The sequence below is a fragment of the Gavialis gangeticus genome, unplaced genomic scaffold (genome assembly GCF_001723915.1).
Source record: "Gavialis gangeticus isolate Ggan-Ray unplaced genomic scaffold, GavGan_comp1, whole genome shotgun sequence".
NCBI lineage: Eukaryota > Metazoa > Chordata > Crocodylia > Gavialidae > Gavialis > Gavialis gangeticus.
The window spans coordinates 182,960,491-182,980,541 of record NW_017729022.1 but is presented as its reverse complement, the minus strand read 5'-3'; the positions used below and the strand labels follow the sequence as shown (position 1 = coordinate 182,980,541).

General features: G+C 42.2%; 1 long non-coding RNA gene across 3 annotated transcripts; it reads left to right on the top strand.

The window, feature by feature from the left end:
- Positions 1-69: 69 nt before the first annotated feature.
- Positions 70-18,742, top strand: LOC109296963. 3 transcript variants are annotated; one of them, XR_002097117.1, is made up of 5 exons: positions 70-314; positions 9,674-9,721; positions 11,604-11,755; positions 15,292-16,570; positions 16,785-18,742. It is a non-coding gene; the product is annotated as an uncharacterized LOC109296963 (long non-coding RNA). The 3 variants fall into 3 exon arrangements; XR_002097115.1 differs by having other exon boundaries at positions 71-314; positions 15,292-16,240; positions 16,344-18,742; XR_002097116.1 differs by having other exon boundaries at positions 85-314; positions 15,292-15,409; positions 16,158-18,742.
- Positions 18,743-20,051: the final 1,309 nt, after the last annotated feature.

Sequence of the window (20,051 nt, the reverse complement as noted above, 5' to 3'; positions counted from 1 at the left end):
ATGTTCCCTGATTTAATATGATAAAGAAGATATATATTAGTTACTGTGTATACTAATTATATGTTACATGTATGTGTATAATGTATGTTATACTGTATATACTAATGATATAGGTTACTGTAAAATGTGCACTGACTCTTGTTCCCTCTTCATTTTTCCTTTTATTAAACCGGGAGCAGCAACAGCAGCTGGGAAAGGAAGTTACCCATCTTGATGGCTTGATAAAAATATGTAAAAATGAACCAATATGTATGATAAGGAGATTGGAACTGAACAAACTGCAAGAGGAGAGGAAGGGGAAGCAGCAACAAATAGTAAGAGTCTGCTTCACCTTTTTCTTAGAACCTTTTTAAAATTATATTTAAGTAAATCACTTCTAAGCCTCAACACATGCAAGCATATTCAGAAAAAAACTGTTAAAAAAACCAGTAACACAAACAGCAGAACTTGAGAGGTTTAGAACCACAGGGTGCCTGTGTTTTTACTCCATTCTTTAGGGTGCTTTTTTGTTTGGCTTTCTTGAATGTCTGCATCAAATACTCATGGTCTGGAAAGAAAACATTTCACTATCTGAGGCAAAACTTTCCTTGAATGGAGCCGAGTTTTAGAACTCATTCCTGTTCTCGTTTTATCATCTCTTGTACTGATTATGAAACCTGAAGAGTAAAATGCAGATTCTGCTCTCTTATGTCATTGAAATTCAGAGCAACAGCATTAACATTTAACAGTGTTACTTTGAGTTATACTAGCCAAACTGAGGTCAGAAAATGGTTCCAAATCTTGACATGGTTAGAAAATGCCAGTATAGCTGGCATAAAACTTTTTCTGAACCAAAGAATTCTTGTAGTCTTCCTCTCTGAACTGTTAAGTAGATTTCATAGATTTCATAAATATCATAGACATTAGGGCCAGAAGGGACCTCAGAAGATCGAGTCCAGCCCCCCACCCAGAGGCTAGGAAGTCAGCTGGGGTCATAGGATCCCAGCAAGATAAGCATCCAATTTACTTTTGAAGGTGTTCAATGTAGGTGTTTGAACCACCTCCAATGGCAGGCTGTTCCAGACCTTGGGGGCTCGGACAGTAAAGAAATTCTTCCTTATGTCTAGCCTGAGATGGTCTTGCAGTAGTTTATAACCGTTCAACCTCGTCATCCCTTGAGGTGCTCTGGTGAACAAATGTTCCCCCAGAAACTGATGGTCACCCCTGATAAACTTGTAAGTGGCCATCAGGTCACCCCTGAGCCTGTGCTTTTCCAGGCTAAAGAGCCCCACGGCTCTCAGCCTGTCATAGTAAGGTCTGTTTTCCTGACTTCTGATGATGCGCGTGGCTCTTCTCTGGACTTTCTCAAGCTTCTCCACATCCTTTCTTAATTGTGGAGCCCAAAACTGGACACGGTACTCCAGCTGTGGCCTCGCTAAGGCCAAGTACAAGGGGAGAATGACGTCCTGGGATTTGCTTGAGAAGCATCTTTGGATGCAAGCCAGTGTTTTGGTTGCTTAACTAGCCACAGCATCGCATTGCAGGCTCATGTTCATCTTGTGGTCAATGATGACCCCCAAGTCTCTTTCTTCCATAGTGCTAGCCAGCGTAGCACTGCTGAGCCTATAAAGATACTGCAGGTTTTTCCTCCCGAGGTGGAGAACCTTGCATTTTTCGGTGCTGAACACCGCCAGGTTCTCATCCGCCCATTTGCTGAGTCTGTCCAGGTCAACCTGGATCACCTGCCTGTCTTCTGGTGTGGATGCTTTGCCCCAAAGTTTGGTGTCATCAGCGAACTTGGCCAGTCTGCTTCTGACTCTAATGTCCACATCATTAATGAAGATGTTGAACAATATGGGTCCAAGAACAGAGCCTTGGGGGACCCCATTGGTCACAGGACACCATGATGGGTGACTGCCATCAATTACTACCCTCTGGGTCTGACCACAGAGCCAATTTCCCAGCCAGCGGATCATGGTGGACCCAAGGCCACAGTTGGCCAGTTTTGCCAAGAGGTGATCATGGGATACCAGATCAAAGGCTTTTTTGAAGTCAAGATATATGACATTAAGTAGTAATAATAATAGGAGTCATTCATTGGACAAAAGGAGGTTCATGGAGTTGTCTAGTTTTTTAAAATAAGTTTAAGTTTAGATGCACATGTCATAAAAAAGAGCACCTGTCTTGTTTAAGGTAATCCTTGAAACATTTTAAAGTTAAAGTGCCTCATCTCATTTTGCCTATTAGGGTTTGTATGCTACTTAAGTATCTTAAGTAGGGTAGCCTGTGAGAGGCCCACGTATGGCCGGTGGCCCTGCATAGCCTGCAAGTGGTTAACATGCAGTCTTCAGTCCTCAGTAGCCAGGGTGAATCTAGGGAGGGTGCAGTGGTGCAGTCGCACCCTTCTTTGATTCCTAGTCCACCCAAAGTATAATACCAAGTGCCTGACAACGGTGGCAGCAGCATTTCTATTCAGGTAGCCGTGAGGAAGTCACTTGACTCCGTGGCTCTTTGTAATCTACTTTGTTCCTTCTAAACTGTTCATTCCACATGTGTTGTTAACCCTCCCTCCCTTTTAAAGGTCTAAATGTTTCTGATCAAGCTATCCTTTTTTCTGCAGTTCTTTTATTTGTTAGTTGCTTCTGGTAATGTAGCTCCTATTTCATAGCCCTGCGGACTGGTCTTTTTTTTTTTTTTTTAACTTTAGCTAAAAACAACAACTGAGGTGTGGAAGCTTTTAACTTAGGTGGGCATTAACTCAGGTGTGGAAATAACTTTCAGTGAAGTAATGGATGCACTGTCAAGGTGCTCAAGAAGGCTAGATTTTTTTTTATGAATCTGAAAAGAGATGTACATTTAATTATAATAACTATAGAGCTAATGAAATACCATCTTTCAATTTTTTTTGCCTAGTTGGTTGTGGGTTTTTTATACATAATATATGATATGTCAAACTACTGCATATTCTAATAAACTTACTTGTTTTAGCTTTGACCTTAACCTGAACAATATAGCGTTGGGCACCTAGTACATTAATAAAGCTTCTAGTTTCTTTTAAACTGGAGAAACATGCTTTTATATGGTGGTACACCGCACGTGGTGTGATGTACCCCCTTTTCAAAGTCTTAAATCCAATCCATCCAGGCCAGTGGCTGCCTCTTCCACTGCTGCATGGCTAGGAAGGGAGTAGGGAGTCTATGTTTAGCCCACAGGGCAGAAGGCAAGGAGTCATTTGCTGCTAATGGGAGGTCTGCCTGTCTCCAAGCCTTGAAACCTAGTCTCCTACTTGCTGGCCAAGTGTCTTAACCACTCAGCTGTTGTATTGGAGCGAAAATATGAAAGTGTCTTCTGTGATCATCTCTGCCACTAAACTTATGGTCAGGTCTGTGCTTCTAGATGCTTATATCCACAGTGCAGATGTAAGGTCAAAAACCAGATATGTGATTAGAAAATTACCATGTAGGTGGCCAAAAGGAAATAGCTTTCTGCACTGGGATGCCTAAGTACCATTGAGATGCGTAGGAGTTCAAATAGGGTCTTGTCCAAAGTGTTTTTAATTAAAATTGGTGCTTTTATTTTTGTTGTTATGCAAGTCCTGCTTGCCATTAAATGCCTTTTTCAAATGTATTCATTTTCTAAATAGAAAATTCATTCTTAAAAAAACCTAAATATTACAGAATTGAAATCAGAGTTTGAGCACCAGTTTCTGTCCTGTCAGCCCACCTGTTCTTGCACCTTATGAGTGTGATATGACTCTTCTGATGCTTGCTATTTGCTCTTATAAGCAGATTGCCATCTGCTGGATACAGTGAGCAGGGCACTCTTTGCTGTGCTTGAGTTCTGTGGTTCTATTCCTCCATAATCCTTTAAAATATAAACTTAAATCTAGTTCTGAAAAGCACAAGAGTGAGGTCTCCAGAGAGTGAAATCTCCAAGCAAATGCTGGTCAACAGATGACATTGCTGGGAGGGGAGTAATAGATGCACTGGATGGTAGGGCTAAGATTGAGAGAGACTTTGAGAAATTAGAAATCTCCTGAGGCTCAATAAGGACAAGTGAAAACTGCTGCACATAGGACAAAAGAATCCCATATACCACTACAGGCTTGGGAAAAAACTGACTAAGCAGGAGCTATACAGAAGAAGACCTGAGGTTACAATGGACAGTAAGATGAATATGAGCCAACAGTGTGCCCTTGTTGCCAAAAAAGCTAATAGCAGACTGAGCTGCATTAGTGGGAGTGTTGCCAGCAAATCGAGGGAAGTAATTATGCCCCTCTGTTCTGCACTAGTGAGTCCACAACTGGAATACTTACTGGGTCCAGTTTTGGGCCCCTCACTATAGAAAGGATGTAGACAAGTTGGAGAGAGTCCAGTGGAGGGCAACAAAAATGGTTCAGGGGCTGGGGCACATGATTTATGACGAGAGGCTGAGGCAACTGGACTTATTTAGTCTGCCAAAGAAGTTGTAGCTAAATTGTTCTCAGTGGTGGCAAATGACAGAGCAAGGAGCAATGGTATTAAGTTGCCGTAGGTTTAGGTTGGATATTAGGAAAAATGTTCTCACTAAGAGGGAGGTGAAACACTGAAACAGGTTACCTAGATTGGTGGTGGAATCTCCATCCTGGAGGTTTTTAAGGATTGGGTAGATGAAGTCCCGGCTGGAATGATCTAGCTGGAGAGGGTCCTGCTTTGAGCAGGGGTTTGGGCTAGATGACCTCCTGAGGTCCCTTCCAACCCTCATTTTTCTGATTCTGTGATTTTATTCAACACTGGTCAAGCCACATCTGGAGTACTTTGTCCAGTTCTAGGTCCCCCATTACAGAAAGGATGTAGACAAATTAGAGAGAGTCCAGTGGAGGGCAGTGAAAATGGTGAGCAAGCTGGGCCACATGACTTCTGAAGAGCCTGAGGGAACTGGGCTTACTTAGTCTGGAGAAGAGAAGACATAGAGGGGATTTGATAGCAACCTTCAACTACCTGAAGGGAGGTTCCAAAGAAGATGGAGTTAGATCAGGGGTTTTCAACCTTTTTTAACAAGTGTACCCCTTCTGCCTCAGAGTTTCAGCTCGCGTACCCCTTTATTTTTTTTCTAGTTTTTAGGGGGGGGCAGATTGAGGCCCCCACAGTGAGGGTCCTCAATCAGGGGAGATGATGCTGCTTCACTCCAGGGCTCGCTCCATCCCTGTCTGCCTGCCCACCTGCGTGTACCCCCTACAACCTTTCTAAGTATCCCTGGGGGTATGTGTACCCCCAGTTGACAACCCCTAAGCTAGACTGTTCTCAGTGGTGGCAGATGACAACAAGGAGCCAATGGTCTCAAGTTGCAGCAAGGGAAGTTTGTTAGTTGTTAGGAAGAACTTTCTCACTAGAAGGGTAATAAAGTACAGGAACAGGTTACCCAGAGAGGTGGTGGAATTACCATCCTTGGCTTAAGATCCAGCTAGATGAGGGGTGGGCAAAATATGGCCCGCCAGGCAATTTTATCCAGCCTGTGGGTGCCCACTAACTAATTGTACTCCACCCAGCCTGCATGCCTTGCACCCACCCTAGCCAGCACACAGCTTCCGTGTGGGACTGCTGGTGCCACTGCTGCAGTCACTGGGGGACCTGTTCAGATTCCCTGGTGTCCCGCTCACTCCAGCCACCAGGTAGGGAAACAGCAGGGGTTGGGGTGGGGAAGAGCTGCACCTGGGTGGGAGCACGGAGCATGGGTCTGGGGATGGCGGCAGCATGGATCCCACTCCCAAGGGGGTGGCAGGAGCGCAGGACTTAGGTGGGTAGGTTGTAGGGGTGAGGGGGGGTGGGATCGGTGTAGGGACCCTCTATACACTCCCCCCATGGTGCATAGCCCCTACTGTCAGTGGCAGCAGCAACAGGTGGTGGGCATTTGGGGTACTTGGGGCCTGCGCATGCGCCGCTGCCCAGTAGCGCATGGCTCTGGCCAGTGCTGCAAGTGGTGGGAAGGAGTGCAGCCAGGCTGGCTCACCTCTGTCGTGCAGGGCTCTGTGAGGTGCATGTGCAGCTCCTGGCACTCGTGTGCCATCAGGGGAAGAGTTAAAGTCCCAACTTGAAAAAACAAAGTAAAAGAAAAAATACCAATTTTAGAAAGTGAGAAGGTGTTTATGAAGTATGCTTGCATTTATTTATTAAAGACTGCACTGCATGTACACTCTAAACTATGTGTAGGCTATGTCCTGTACTAAAGTTCATTTTAAGCTACTTCTGTGACTAAATTCTGGTAATATTGGACCTGGAAGCCCAGTGTGGATTTTGCTTGCTTCTCTTTTAATGGAGACTATAAGCAAGGGCCAGTCTTGCACTGCTTTCACTTTAGTAGTTCAAGATTGGACCTCAAACAAGGGGGATAGCCACTGATAAAGTACAGCAGTTCTGGAAAGAGAAACTGCAAAATAGTAAATAGCTAAGACAAACTTTCATCATTCCCACTATGAATTAAATATAATAAGTACGATGCTGTATTTTTCCCCCACTCTATAGTTAATGGAAGCACAAGGTTGTTTTCAGTAGTATGGATTATAGTTTCTCTAATAAGTCTAAGACAATTTAAACTAAATTAATATATTTTACACTGTGCCTCAGATAAAATACTTAAATGTCTCTTTTTAAGTGTTTTGCCTAAGCATATCTAAAGGGTTCTGTTAAGTTATTAATACATATTAATATCTTCCCTCTGGCTTCTGGAGCTCCCAGACCCTAATACCACTCCTTTTGAGTGGGATAGATGGCATCCTTGTCCCCTTGGAGCACATCTGTTCTTTGCATTAGGATCACATCCTGACACCTGAATGCTTGCAACCCCAATTAAACTAATGACAAGGCTTTTTTTGGAGGCCAGGAGCACCATCCACCCCTTAAGGATGAGCTGCTGTGCTCAGGAGCTGAATGCAGTTCTTCTGCACACCTTGCCTTTGTTGAGCTGGGAAATAAGGAAGACCTGGCCTGGACTTTAACGTGAATCACTGCTGGAACCCACCCATTTATAGAGCATTTCCATATTTTTTTTCTAAAGTTTATTTCCAAAATGAGAAACTTTTATAAAATTTAGCTCTTTTGCTCAAACCAAGTGACTTTTACTCCTGAGGATTCAGAGTTTATTTTGGGTAAAGGTATTTAAATACAAAGGATCCTGAGTTGGTCTAATAAAAGATATCAGATTTACCCAAAGAACCTTGTCTGCGAAGGATCTTGAGAAAATTCTGCTCTGGGGGTTAGTTTAGAATCAATATTCCATGAGCTAAATTCTACAGTGGCAATGTGTAAATCTGTAGTAATTCCTTTGAAATCCATGGAGTTGCTCCAGATATACAATGAAAACAGCACAGTTTGCTCCATTATGCTTACATGAGAGTTTCCTGACCTTTAATACACAGTGCAGCAAGACCAAAATGAACCATTGTTGCAGTAGTGAAAAAATGTGTGGATAACAATCACATGCTTCCTTTGGAAAGAAAAAGGGGAGATCTATTTTTAATCCTACTGTATTTTGGTTACTTTAATCTCTCTATTCCACTCCCCCAAAGTTTATAGAGTTATATACATTACCTCTTTTGTCAGGGTTGTTCTTTGTGAGATCAGAACAAAATCTGCAACACAATATCTAGGATACAATCCAAACAAGTAATAAGAAAGAAAATTCTTAGGAAAATGACTCTGCCATTGTTCCTATCATGGAGAGTGATTATTTCCTTTGGAATTTAACTTGCCTACAGAGTCTGTCTATTGAAAAGGATATCATGAATTTGAAAATCATACTTTGTCTTTAGAAATTGTGAACCTCTCCTAGACATCAGAAACCCTTCCAATTACTGTAGCTAGAAGAAAGCAGTGACAAGAACATGCATCTTTCCTCTTTGCTTTTTTTTGGTTTGTTTATGGTATGTATCTGACAACACTTTATCTGCAGTTAGTCTCACTGTTCCCCTGGATAGTCAGTAGGCCCCAGTTTGATTTACATGGCCAAATCCCTACATCTTCCCAAGACCCCTTGGGAGTATAGTAGGAGGGACTCTGGGCATTTATACACATGCTTCAGGAATGGTGGGGGGAGGGAGGGCACGTCTCTGAGAGCTGTTTTAATTAAAGCATCTGGAGCGTCACGTGGATCAGTGTCCCCACACTGAAAAATGGCCGTGGGGGCACTATAAATGGCCCTCCACCATTTTTCAGCACGGGGATGCTGATACATATGACATTGGAGTCCACCTTGATTAATTGAATCTGCTCTGATGTGCTGTAATTACAGCATGTTGGAGCAGCCTCCTTGCAGTGTATAAGCACCCTTTATGAGCTGGCAGGTCAGCATGCATTGATCTGACTGCAGGAGCAGTCACTTGGTTTTCCTTTGCTGAGAAATCCTTATAAAAACCAGTAGTGGAGCAGAAAATGCTATTCCCTTATATATGGATTTCATTGAGTTCTTCCAGCTATGGTAATCGCGTGTGTGTGTGTGTGTGTGTGTGTGTGTGTGTGTGTGTTAATTTCTTAATGTTTCGTTAAGAAATTCCAGAAACTGGAGGTTTCCAATTTAAAAAAAAAGGTCAAGAGGACACTCTTGCTAAATGTAATAGAGACAAAAAAATATTCCCCCTTAGACTGAATGGCAGGAGTAGCGTGAACATGTAAAGACCTATAGGAAAACCTTGAGGCTCCAAGGTCTGTCAGTGCAGCCCCTCCAGGAATGTTAAGTCTTTTTATCTACAGTAGGGGAGTACATTCAGCATTAGTAATAGTGCTAGACCATGCTATAAAGCACTCCTAGTATAGAAGCAATTATACTGTCACAGTTGCCCTTGCCTCATTTTAGTAAAACTATTCCTCTCCAACCCAGTGAACCAAGAAAGATATCTGGGTAAAATCACAGCTTTCTGGTATTGCTCTGTCTAAAACAGGTACTTTTGCTACCCAGCTGTTTAGGTCATGGAATTGTATGTCTTTACACTCCCAACATAGCAATGCTGGCAGAAGTCAATTAGGGTAGGCCTGGCATAAGGGTGGGATTTCCAAAAGAACCTAAGAGAAGAACAAGACTCCCATCACAAGTCAGGTATGCAGATCCATTAGGTGCTTTTGAAAAATCCTTTCCCAATTTAACAACCTCCCCCTGCAAAAAAAAACTTAAACTGTATAATTGATTGCAGCTAGCTTAGTTTGTTTTGCATGAACTGTAGCCCCTGAACATGTAAGTATATACATATGTACTAACTGAAACCCGCAAAACATTTGCGATTTAATTTTTTTTTGCAAAAGTATTTCTTTAAATACAGGATTTTTAGTTTTCCTTTAACCAAATACTTTAATGGATTCAAAACGTCTCACCCTCATAAAGGCTACGTAAAGCTCAGGGCCCACCGGCAGCTTGCCCTGCAGCCATGGGAGAGGTGAGCAGGCTCCAGGAGGAAAAAAATGGTATTGGGCCCCTCACCACTTCTATTTATTTTTTTTTCCCTTTGGTGGAGCCTGCCCACTCCATGGCTGGGGGGCTCTGGTGCTTCATTCTAGCTCTGACTTGCCTGCCTTGCCTGCACTGTGATCGGTTGTTTTAGTAAGCATTGTGATTGGCTGCTGAGACAACCAATTAGAGTGCTCTGGACAGACAGAATAAGCCTATTATTATAAATGGACAACAAACTATTTATCTCAGAGTTTTGATTATACTTTGAATTCTTTTATAGGATACCTGTTTGGAGGAAATAGCAGAACTGAAAACTTGCATCAAGAGGGTAGAGTATGAAAATGACTCTCATGGTTCTAAATGAGAAAATTAAAAATACAACTTTAATAGCAGAAAATGTAAAGGCAGTTCATTCATCCTTTCTTTCTGTGAAAGTTATGTATACATCTCAATGTCTTTTCAGAACTCCTTCCATTATGCATTTCTTGACGGTTTTTAAAATGTATTTATTGAGGTTTTTCTTTGCTGGAAAAAAAATGGTACTCAAGTCAGGACAAATGGAAATCACTTGCTTTTTCTAAAGCAAGTTAAAAATTCAAGCTAAAACTACTACAAAATGAAGCCTACTTCTGGATCCTGTTCAGCTTCTGTTGAGGCATCATTGGAGATCTTCTCATTGACTTCAGTGGGAGTCAGACTGGGTCTTGATGATGCTTAGAAGAATTGATTACAAGGCAGTTAACCAAAGGATACCCTGCCAGATCCCCCCCCTTGCCAATTAATTTTGTAAAATTACTTGGAGACTGTTCAGACAGCCTGTGCAGACATTATTAACATAGTGCTGATAAATCCGTGCATTAATGGAAAGAAAGGAGTATAAGGAATGACAAGGAATCAGATCCTTACTAAGGATTCTCCCCTGGTTTCCTCTTGAGGTTACAGAGCATGGTGATATTTGAAGATCTAACTTTTACAAGAAAAGTTACTAGGAGAATTTTCAAGACGTCCTTTGTGCTTGGGGGAGGGGGCCTCTGAAACCCAATTCAAACCAGCTTTTTGTGGTCCTAGAAGGTGTTGATTAGGCAAGATTAAACATTCTGAGAAACTTCCTCCTTACCTTTGGTGAGTACCTAGCTCATCCTTATTAAGTTGGATGGCACCCATAGCCCACAGGTTGCATCTTTCCCCTAGAAACGCAGCGCATGCCCAGAAGAGGCAACGCATTAGTTGTATCTGGCTCGCCCAATGTCTGTATAGATCGGGTGCTTTAGTGGGGCTTTTTTGGTGCATTTATCTAATAGCTGATTGAATCAGCTATTAGATAAAAGTGACAAAAAGTGCTGCTGAAGTGCCTGATTTGTACAGACGCCACAGAGCTGGGTTGAAGTAACATGCTGCTTCTTCTGGTAAAACATGGGGGGTTTTTTTGAACATCTGCAAGCAGCCATAATAACTAATGTCATTATGTTAATCGTTTCACTTTCACATTGCTCTCTATGTTATTTGTAAATCAGTAGTTCTCAGCTGAGATACTGAGGTGCCTCTTTAAAGATCCTTTGATGGGTGATGTGGCACCCAGCCCCTGTGAAAGGTGGTAAGTGCTGGCTCCGGAGCTGGTAGGAAGAGCCACAGGGGAGTCCCCAGAGGAGCAGCTGTAGCTATGGGAGCTATGCCTCCCTCTAAGGGGAAAATGCAGAAAGGGGGAAAAAAAAAGAGCAGGCATGGCAGGATCCTGCCCTCACTTGGCACCTATACCAAACTCTGTGCATCCAGTGGCCCTTGTTACTCCCTTCCGCATCATGTAGGGACAGCTACCTCCCTTAGGGGTCTAGTGACCCACCCCTGAACTCCCCAGTCTGCCATGCTGAGCAGTCCGTACCATTGCTAAACAATTTGAACCACCTCTGCCATGCTCTGAAGGGTACCCTGCCCGTTGCTGCTTGCCCTACCACCCCATGAGATCCTTTTAAGGGTGCCACAGGGTGTGAGAAGGTGAGTAGTGCAGGAAATAAATTGATTTTTGAAGGGTGCCACTATATTCCAAAAAATTATGAAACATGCCTTGAGCCTAGAAAGGTTGAGCACTGTTGTTTTACACTGAACTCTACCGCATTTACAGACAACATTGGGCTCCTTACATATTTACTTGTGATGCTTGATTTTGTTGGGTTTTTTTGTCTACTGACGTAGTAACACTTCTGTTTTTGTAGATGAGCACAGAAAATGGTTCTCTGTTGGAGAAAATGAAAGTACTTCAGAAAGCCACAGACAATAAGTCTCCCAGGTGTTGTTTCACATTAGCTGTTCACAAGAATACGGAAACTCTAACAATTTCCTAGCACAGCTCTTTTGACTGGATCAGGTATGTCATTCTCGGAAGGAACATCACTCCAAAATAAGTAAAAATGTTGAGCTAAATTTGTTTTATCTGCCCAACTCCAAGGGCCTTTATACACATACTTTTTTCCTGCAATGGAGATCCACCACTTTGGAGCAGACTTAATTAATTGAGTCTGCTCTGTGTGCAAGCTGAAGCAAACTGTGTTGCACTGCATGCAGTTGTGTGAGTGGCAAAATGCATGTCAGCACGCAAAAAATGGTGGCAGTGAGCTTTTGAACTAAAGTACCTCCAAGGTGTTTTAGTTCAAAAGTACACCACCACCATTTTCTCAGTGCCTGGTGCTGCAGCATTTGCACATGTAAAAATGTCCCAAGAGACTGATAACATCTGGTTTGTGATTTGTTGGTTTTGGAAACCAGCAGCAGAAGCTTGCCTTACCAAGTTATGAGCTGAAGAGTTTACCACTGTTTTAAGCCTTTGGTTAGAGTAAAGTGAGTTCAGTTAAACAAAGATTAGGGTTACCAGCTACCTGCAGCTACCCCTAATAGTGAACTTAAAGGGAACTTAGAAGTAGGTTTAACTCAATAAGACTCAGTTAGAAGTAGGTTTGACTCAGTAAGTCTTCAGTGGATTCAGACCAGGACTGTGTCTTTGGGGCAAGTGTGAGGTATGCATGTAAGCAGATGTCTTAGCTGTTAGTTAATAGTTCTGTTAGAAAAGTTCAAGTTCTGATTCCTTTGCATCCCATGTGTGAAAAGGCAGAAAATACTAGAGCTGAAACAGCTTCACAGCTGGTATGAACCTCTAGGCTGTTGCTTTGTGGAACATGGATCCATATTCCATGGGAAAGACACTATACAAACAAGACTTAACACCAATCAAATAACAGGAGTATTGTAACTATCCATACTGATATCGAAAGCCTAAGTAGATTGACCTTCACTGAGGGAGGCATTAACTGTTGCCCATTGAGTTTATGCAGGCCTCTTTCTTGTCATGTCAAGTATTAGTCTTGTATTAGTATACTTGCCTCTCAAGTATTAGTTCTCAGGAGAGTCACTCTTACCTTTTTTGGTGATGAGTTATGTCAGTGGGTCTGGCAAGTACCCCCTCTCTTTGTAATTCCGGCTTGCCACGACTTGGATCTTAAAGAAATGAAATAGGGAGGAAGTGGTTGTTATGTAAGGAAGTACCCGCGGGAAGTACCACGCTGAATTAAATCTACTTTTCAGTGCTTTTATTCAATGGCTCTCTGTTGTTCTCAGGAAACTCCCCTTGTGGGAGATCACAGTCCAACAGATTAATCTTGGGGTCTCCAGCCTCCTGGCCAGCCCCGTTCTAATGATACAGTAAATGGATGCTGCGCCACGTCTCGCTACTTAACCTATTAGCAGCATGTTACGGCTGCTGTCATTGCCGATAATTATTCAATTAGCAGCTTGTTACAGCCGCCACCTGTGGCTTTTCTCAGCAGAGTCAGCCTATAGGCTCCGCAGCTCCTTCCCGATCAGGCTGGCCCTCTCTGTCCTCGGTGTTTCCTCCCCTTTCCTAGGGGCAGGGCAGGAGTCGTTGCTCGAACCGTCCTGTCAACTTTATGTAGTTGACCCGTTTCTTCACGCTAGCTGGGACTCCAACCCGCCGCTCAGCTCCCCTCTCCCAGCACTCACCGTCGTCCCTGTAGCCTCCAGATAAGTTCAAACTGGGTCGGGTCCCAAGCTTTCCTCTCCCCAGTCCTCTTTTCTGGAGCCTCGCTCCAGCTGCTTCTCTTCCTCTTTTCTTGTGATGCCCGAAGGCATCCCTCCTTCTCCTTCTCTTCTTCTTATCCACTGAGTCTGGTCGCCATTGGCTCCTTAAGGGCTGGGGCCCACCCCCCCGCAGGGTAATTATTTCCAGCTGCCCCCGTTCCCTTAACAACAGGGCCTCAATGGAGACCCTGTTACAAGTTACATGGTGTTTGTGCACTCAGACCTCCCCCTCTGTGTTTTATACCTTCAGTATTTAAAATATAATTGTTGTGGAGGGTGAAGCAATCTCTTTGGGAGATAAATTCAATCCTGTAGAGGGCTTTGAACATCAGGACGGAAATCTTGAACGTTGAAGCTGTAAGACCCTAACATGGCTAACAGCATTTGGGTTGAAAAATCATAAGACCCTGACCAAATATTTAAAATGTGTTACCTTGCACTAATTAAAATGCAAACCTCTTTTTAACACTGTGCTTTGAAGTTCCCAAAAACAATTAAATTTCATACCATAATTTGCCCTGCCAAATGTGCAAACAAATTAGAAACTCTGCTTAGAAGCTAGAGGGGGTATAAATAGGACTTGACTGGAAGTCAAAATTTAAGTTTTAACTAGAGAATTACAAACAATGCCAGTTTAATAATGACTCTGTCTAGACTAAGATTTAAAATGTATGATAAAACATAGAATCATAGGAAAGTAGGGCTGGAAGGGACCTCATGAAGTCATCTAGTTCAGCCCACTGCTCAGACCATCCACCCAAGTGTTGTCTGACCTGCTCTTGAAAATTTCCAAGGATGGAAGTTCCACAGTTTCTCTAGGCAGCCTGTTCCGTCCTCATAGTTAGGAAGTTCCTCCCCATCTCCAACCTAAATTTCCCAGCTGAAACTTGAGGCCATTGCTCCTAGTCCTGTCCCCTGTAGTGAGAGAAAAAACAAACAGAACACACACACGTGAACTAGACACATTAAGAAAAACTGTTTGAAAGATCTCGTATAGACAAAGGACAGTATAGATTTCAGCATATGCTTAACTGGTTGAGACCATGGCCTAATCTCTCTACACATTAGTGCATAATAAACTATTTCACTTAAAGGCATACCTTGCATAGATTTTTTAAAACATGGTACTTAATACGTATCACCAGAGAGGTTTAAACATGATGTCTTTGTCTTTGTTAGACAGGGGCTGTTGTGACTGGCAGTTAGGCCAGTTCTGCCCCAACATCCTTGAATGCCCCCCCTCCCTGGACATAAATAATCCCTTGAATGTTACTCCAGTGAAAAGTAGCTGTTCCATAGCCTTTACAGTACATTGTGGAAGACATTGTGTTAATGTTAAGAATGTGTGATTATGAGTCCATAAACTCTTGTTTTTTTCTGGAAATAGAGCAATTGTTTCTTAGTTCTAGCCTCATAAAATGGAGTATTTTTGCAGTGGGGAAAAAAATCATAATTTGGAAATCATTTTGGGACTGTGGGAAGCTTTGAAGAATCAAAGTAAATTTACCTGCCCTCATGAAACATTAATGCTTTTTCCTACTGGAATATATTGACAGAGAAACAGTAGCTTATGCTTTGAGTTACTCACCACATCTACTGGTAAAAGATAATTTAGTGGAACAGAAATGCATTTGCCAGAGTTTGGGGGATTGGGGGGAGTTTTGCTGGTGTTAAACCAGAAAATCAAATTCATATTAAAACTTTGCTGTCTACTACTTCATCATTGTAAAACTGACCTGTGCTCTAGGAAAGAATGTAGTCCAACGTAAAACTGACTCAAAACAATCAGTAGGGAATTTTTGTCTCTTTCAGAAAGCACCCATTGCTTTGATAGCTGTCATGCGGCTACATGCATTTCCATGCAATGTGTTGCTGGGACAACCTTAGTGGAGGAAGATATAAGCAGAGTGAAAGAAATGTATAAACAGCTGTAAGACCTGATTTTGTATTTGTTGTTATGAAAATAAATTAAGGGGCTTGGATACAATTTTCCCTCTGGAAAGTTCATAGGGGAGTGAAACACAGCAAGGAACTCAGCAAGTATAGAACTAGAACAGTGACAATTTGGTGCAGCCAACTGTGTTTATAAAAGTCTGGGGAGACAGGTAAAATGGTGATTATTTACATGATAACAGTGACCAGTCCTGACAGGACTATTGATGTGAAATGAAGTGGTGCATATGTTTTGGAGCTCTTGGGAAGGACTCCTGAAACTGTTTCAGGTGTCTAGGGCCAGGGCTGTGTCCTTAGGTGTGTTTGGGCAACACTTGGCACAATGGGGCCTTGGTCTTCGGAGTCTCTTGATTCCACACAACAGAAAATGGCAATTTGGACTTCTGGGATTCATGAGATAGGGCCATTTGCAAGCAAAGCTCTGCTTCAATCCTAACTATAATTGCCAAGGTGTCATAACAAATATTCAAACCAATTTCCATGGAAACCTCCGTTTCATCTCTGAATTTTAGTATGCTTTAAGACAGCAGGAGTGGTAAAAATCATGTAGTGGTTATATGCATGGAGAAATGCTTATTCCTTGCATGAACTCTTTGTTGGCTCAAATCTCTGTGTATATGAGAAAATTATGCGTGCAAATTTAGAGGCTTTTAAAAAATGTTATCTCCCTTGTAAAATGCCTGAATCAGACTCACATTTGGGTTTCAGTTTTCATTTCCTCTCAGCATAAATATGAGTCTGAGACACACAATAGCTAAGTGATTCCAGAGCATACAGCAATTTTAAACACAGATCCTTTAAAAAAAGAGTAAGTTTTTAAAATCTTTTCCATACAAAGTAGCAATTGCTAATCATTTGTTTAATTTGGATTTACAGTGTAATGTACAATATAATCATTTTTATTTTTTAAGGAAATGAGAAACCTAACCTTCTACTTGATATTATGCTAATAATGTACACAAGAAGGTGGTTTCTAGAAGAAGCAATGCCGTACATCAAAAGAACTCTCAAGAATTGTGGAGTAAATTTAGAAGACAGAAACTGAGAAACAGAAAACAGCTCAGAGAGACTTGTTATCCAGCCAGAACATGGGATTTAATGTAATACTCCACAAATAGGTTTGCTCCTGTGTCTAGAGGTCAGTGGAAACATGATTAGATCTGTCCTAGAGATGTTTAAACTTGGATGCTTAACTCTGGTGCTAGGAAAGTGCATGCAGAACCTCCTGATTTCAGTGGGAGATGAGCATTGGCATGAAGGGCAGCAACAAAGGCTCTTAGGAGGAGAGTTTTCGCTCAGGCCTTGTACCTTTAGGATTTATAATGTCAGTGACATTTCATTTTTTTTGGTAGAGCTTGATGCTGCTGAAAGCATCTTTGCTTTAATTTACATTGAATATCAAGTAAAACTAGGTAACTTGTGTCACAGATCTGACCAAACACTCCTTACTGGTGACTCATGAGACTGCTGTGAGATCAGCCAGCCTCTGAGTCTCCTGGGTGATCTGAGCTCTCAAATGGGCCTCTCAGCCATTCTCAAGGTGCAGATCTTCTGCCTTTTACTCCCTTGCTAGAGTGCAAATGTGAAGTCTTAACTACCAGTGCCCTGAGCTAATGTTGCCTGTGGGCATGCAGAGGCTTCAGCTTAAGTGTTCAGGAGGATGTAATAGGTGTAGACAGACAAATCGAGAGAGTCTTTGTGCAGAGTTTCTAAGCACACATTACTGCTCTCAATCATGTGAGAAACACAGTTCATTCAGAAAACAAGTGTAGATTCTACGTGCAGTGCCCCTGAATCAGCTCACCCTTCCTTAGGGGATCCATCTTATGTCAGGTGACATCTGGATCTGCCTTAAGAAAAGGCCACTACTCTACCAGTTAAGTACAGTATTATGCCATTTTTCCTCTGATTAAAACTATCCCCTAGGGTCAGAGTTGTATTAGTGTGAGTACATGTCGCTGGTGGAGTATTTAAGTAATTGACCCTCTAACATTAACCCTTGTGTTAGTAATTTAAGAGAAAGGATGTAGCATAAGCATGTTCAGGGATTTGTGCTGGCTCAAACATGATACAATGTGTGCTGGCTCAAACACAAACTTTAACCCAAACACAGTCCATCAAGGGTTAACTCCCAGGTCTGAGTCTCTTCAGAACCTGAGAAGGTGACTCTGGCTTGCTGCTGCAGTCTTCCATCTCAGGCTGGCTCTGACTCAGTTCCCTGCCCTGGTATCACTGGTATCCCAATCTCACAGCACTTAGGTCTCTTCCCAGACCCGGAGTAGTGTCTCTGATCCCATACTGAAGCCACTGGCCAGACTCTTACGGTCTGTTCATCTGTCTGCCTCTGACTTTCTCTCCCTGAGAGCCTTTTATTTCCTGTGGGCCAGCTAATTATCTCCCTCAGCTGGCCCAGTCCTTCTGAGCAGCCTGCAGTTGGTGTTACTGCTCACAACTGGGCTAGAGCCTCTGGCCCCGCAGCCTACTACAGTCTACCACAGATAGCTGCAGGACAGGGTGGCACCTTTAAGGTTAGGCTGTACCCTATGGAAAGCTTATGCTTTTCTGAAGGAGTGGTACCACGCAGCCCCATCTTTTGCCTTAGGAATTTTACTAAAGGATAGACAAAAAGACAGCAGGAAGGTAAAGACCAGCCTTACAATGTAAATGGAATTTGCATTGTGATACAGGTGTGTTCAGGGTGCCTAATCACCAACAGAATTCTTTGATTTCCCAAATCTTCACAAATATTTTAAGTGATCTTTCTGTTTTTCTCAGAAATTTTCTGTTGCTGAGAACACATCACTTAAGGTTACCTTACATTTCAATGATAGATGAAATGATACCCATTGGTAGTGGATAAATGGAAATGCAGTGCTTCGGTTACAAATAATAGACATATAGAAGCATTTTTACATAAAGATATGGAATTAGAAGGGATGTCTTGGGTCACTGAGTCCAGTTCCCTGCTATTATGGACAACTTTACAATACTCTGTTTATAGGCTGATCAAGCACAGCCTTAAAGTGAAGGCAAGAAACCAAACTGTTTCCACTGGCAGGATGTTCCATAACCATGCTGATCTAATGGTCAGAAATCTTCCAGCCTGCATTTATTTATGGGTAATTTATATCCATTTGTTTTTGTGCCAGCATTGTCTTGTAGATTAAGCAGCTCTTCTCTCTCCCTGGTCTTTACTCTCCTGACATATTCATAGAGAGCAATCTTATCTCCTCAGCCTTTATTTTGCTAGGCTAAATAAGCCAACTGTTTTAGTGTCCTGTTGTGAAACAGGCTAATCATTACTCTTATAATTTTATAGATTTCATAGACATTAGGGCTGGAAGGGACCTCAGAAGATCATCTAGTCCAGCCCCCTGCCCGAAGGGCAGAAAGTCAGCTGGGGTCATAAGATCCCAGCAGGATAAGCATCCAATTTACTCTTGAAGGTGTTCAATGTAGGTGCTTGAACAACCTCTGATGGCAGGCTGTTCCAGACCTTGGGGGCTTGGACAGTAAAGAAATTCTTCCTTATGTCCTGCCCGAAACGGTCTTGCAGTAGTTTATAACCATTATGTTATCAAAGAAAGATATGTTACTCTGTACAATCTTCTTTTGCATTTTATTCCATTTTACCCTTTTTAATCTCATCTGACCTCATTAAGTCCCTTCCTGCCTTATTTTCCTATGATCCTGTGATCTCTAAATCTTAAATCATTTTCTTTTAAATTTTGCCGTAATGCCTTGCATATTATTGAGACTGGACCAACAGCCTGGTTGTCTAGATAACTATCCCTCCATCCCTTCTTAAATATAATACCACTATGCTGTTTTCCAGTTATTAGAGACGATTGCCAGCTTACTAGAATTATTAAAAATATTTCTTACTGGCACTGATATTTCATTTGTCAGTTCTTTCAGAATTATGGGATAATTTTTGGTCCCTTTGATTTGAATGCATTTGTTACCACCTTGGATGTGGTAATTTCTGTTCCCACTAGTCATCCTGCCCTTTACCCTCCATGGTCATTATCACTGTCCCAGTTTGAAAACTGAGACAAAGTGTTTAGTTTTTGGGCCATACCAAGACTTCTACCCCTGGTCCAGTTTCTACCCCTGCCACTGCATGGCAGCTCCCTGTCTTGTTCTTAATTCCATGGGAGAACCAGCTGTTACTCTTTAACTAGACCTTGCACAATAAATTAATCTTGCCTTTGGCCATTTTTACTTCATCCCTACCCTTCTGTGATGTAACGTTTGTTGATCAGGCTCTTTTCCATTACTTCAAAGCTCTCTGCTTACTCAAAATATCCTTTTCTTGGGTGGGTACCCAGTTAGGTAGATAGCCCTATCTTACATGTTTTGCCGTTGCCTGTATTGCAAGTTACAGGCAACTTTTCTACTTCTGGCAAAAAGAAATTCCAAATTGCTTTCATGCTCAAGTTCCTGGGCTCTGTAGTCCTGCTGTGCCTATTAATTTGGTTCCCAAAGCTTTTCAAAATTTACCCTTCTGAAGTCAAGAACCTTGCTTATAGTACCATTTCTGTTCATCCTTCCATTTAAAATAAACTGAATTAACTCATGATCACTTAATCCAGGTGTCTTGTAATATATTTGCTGCT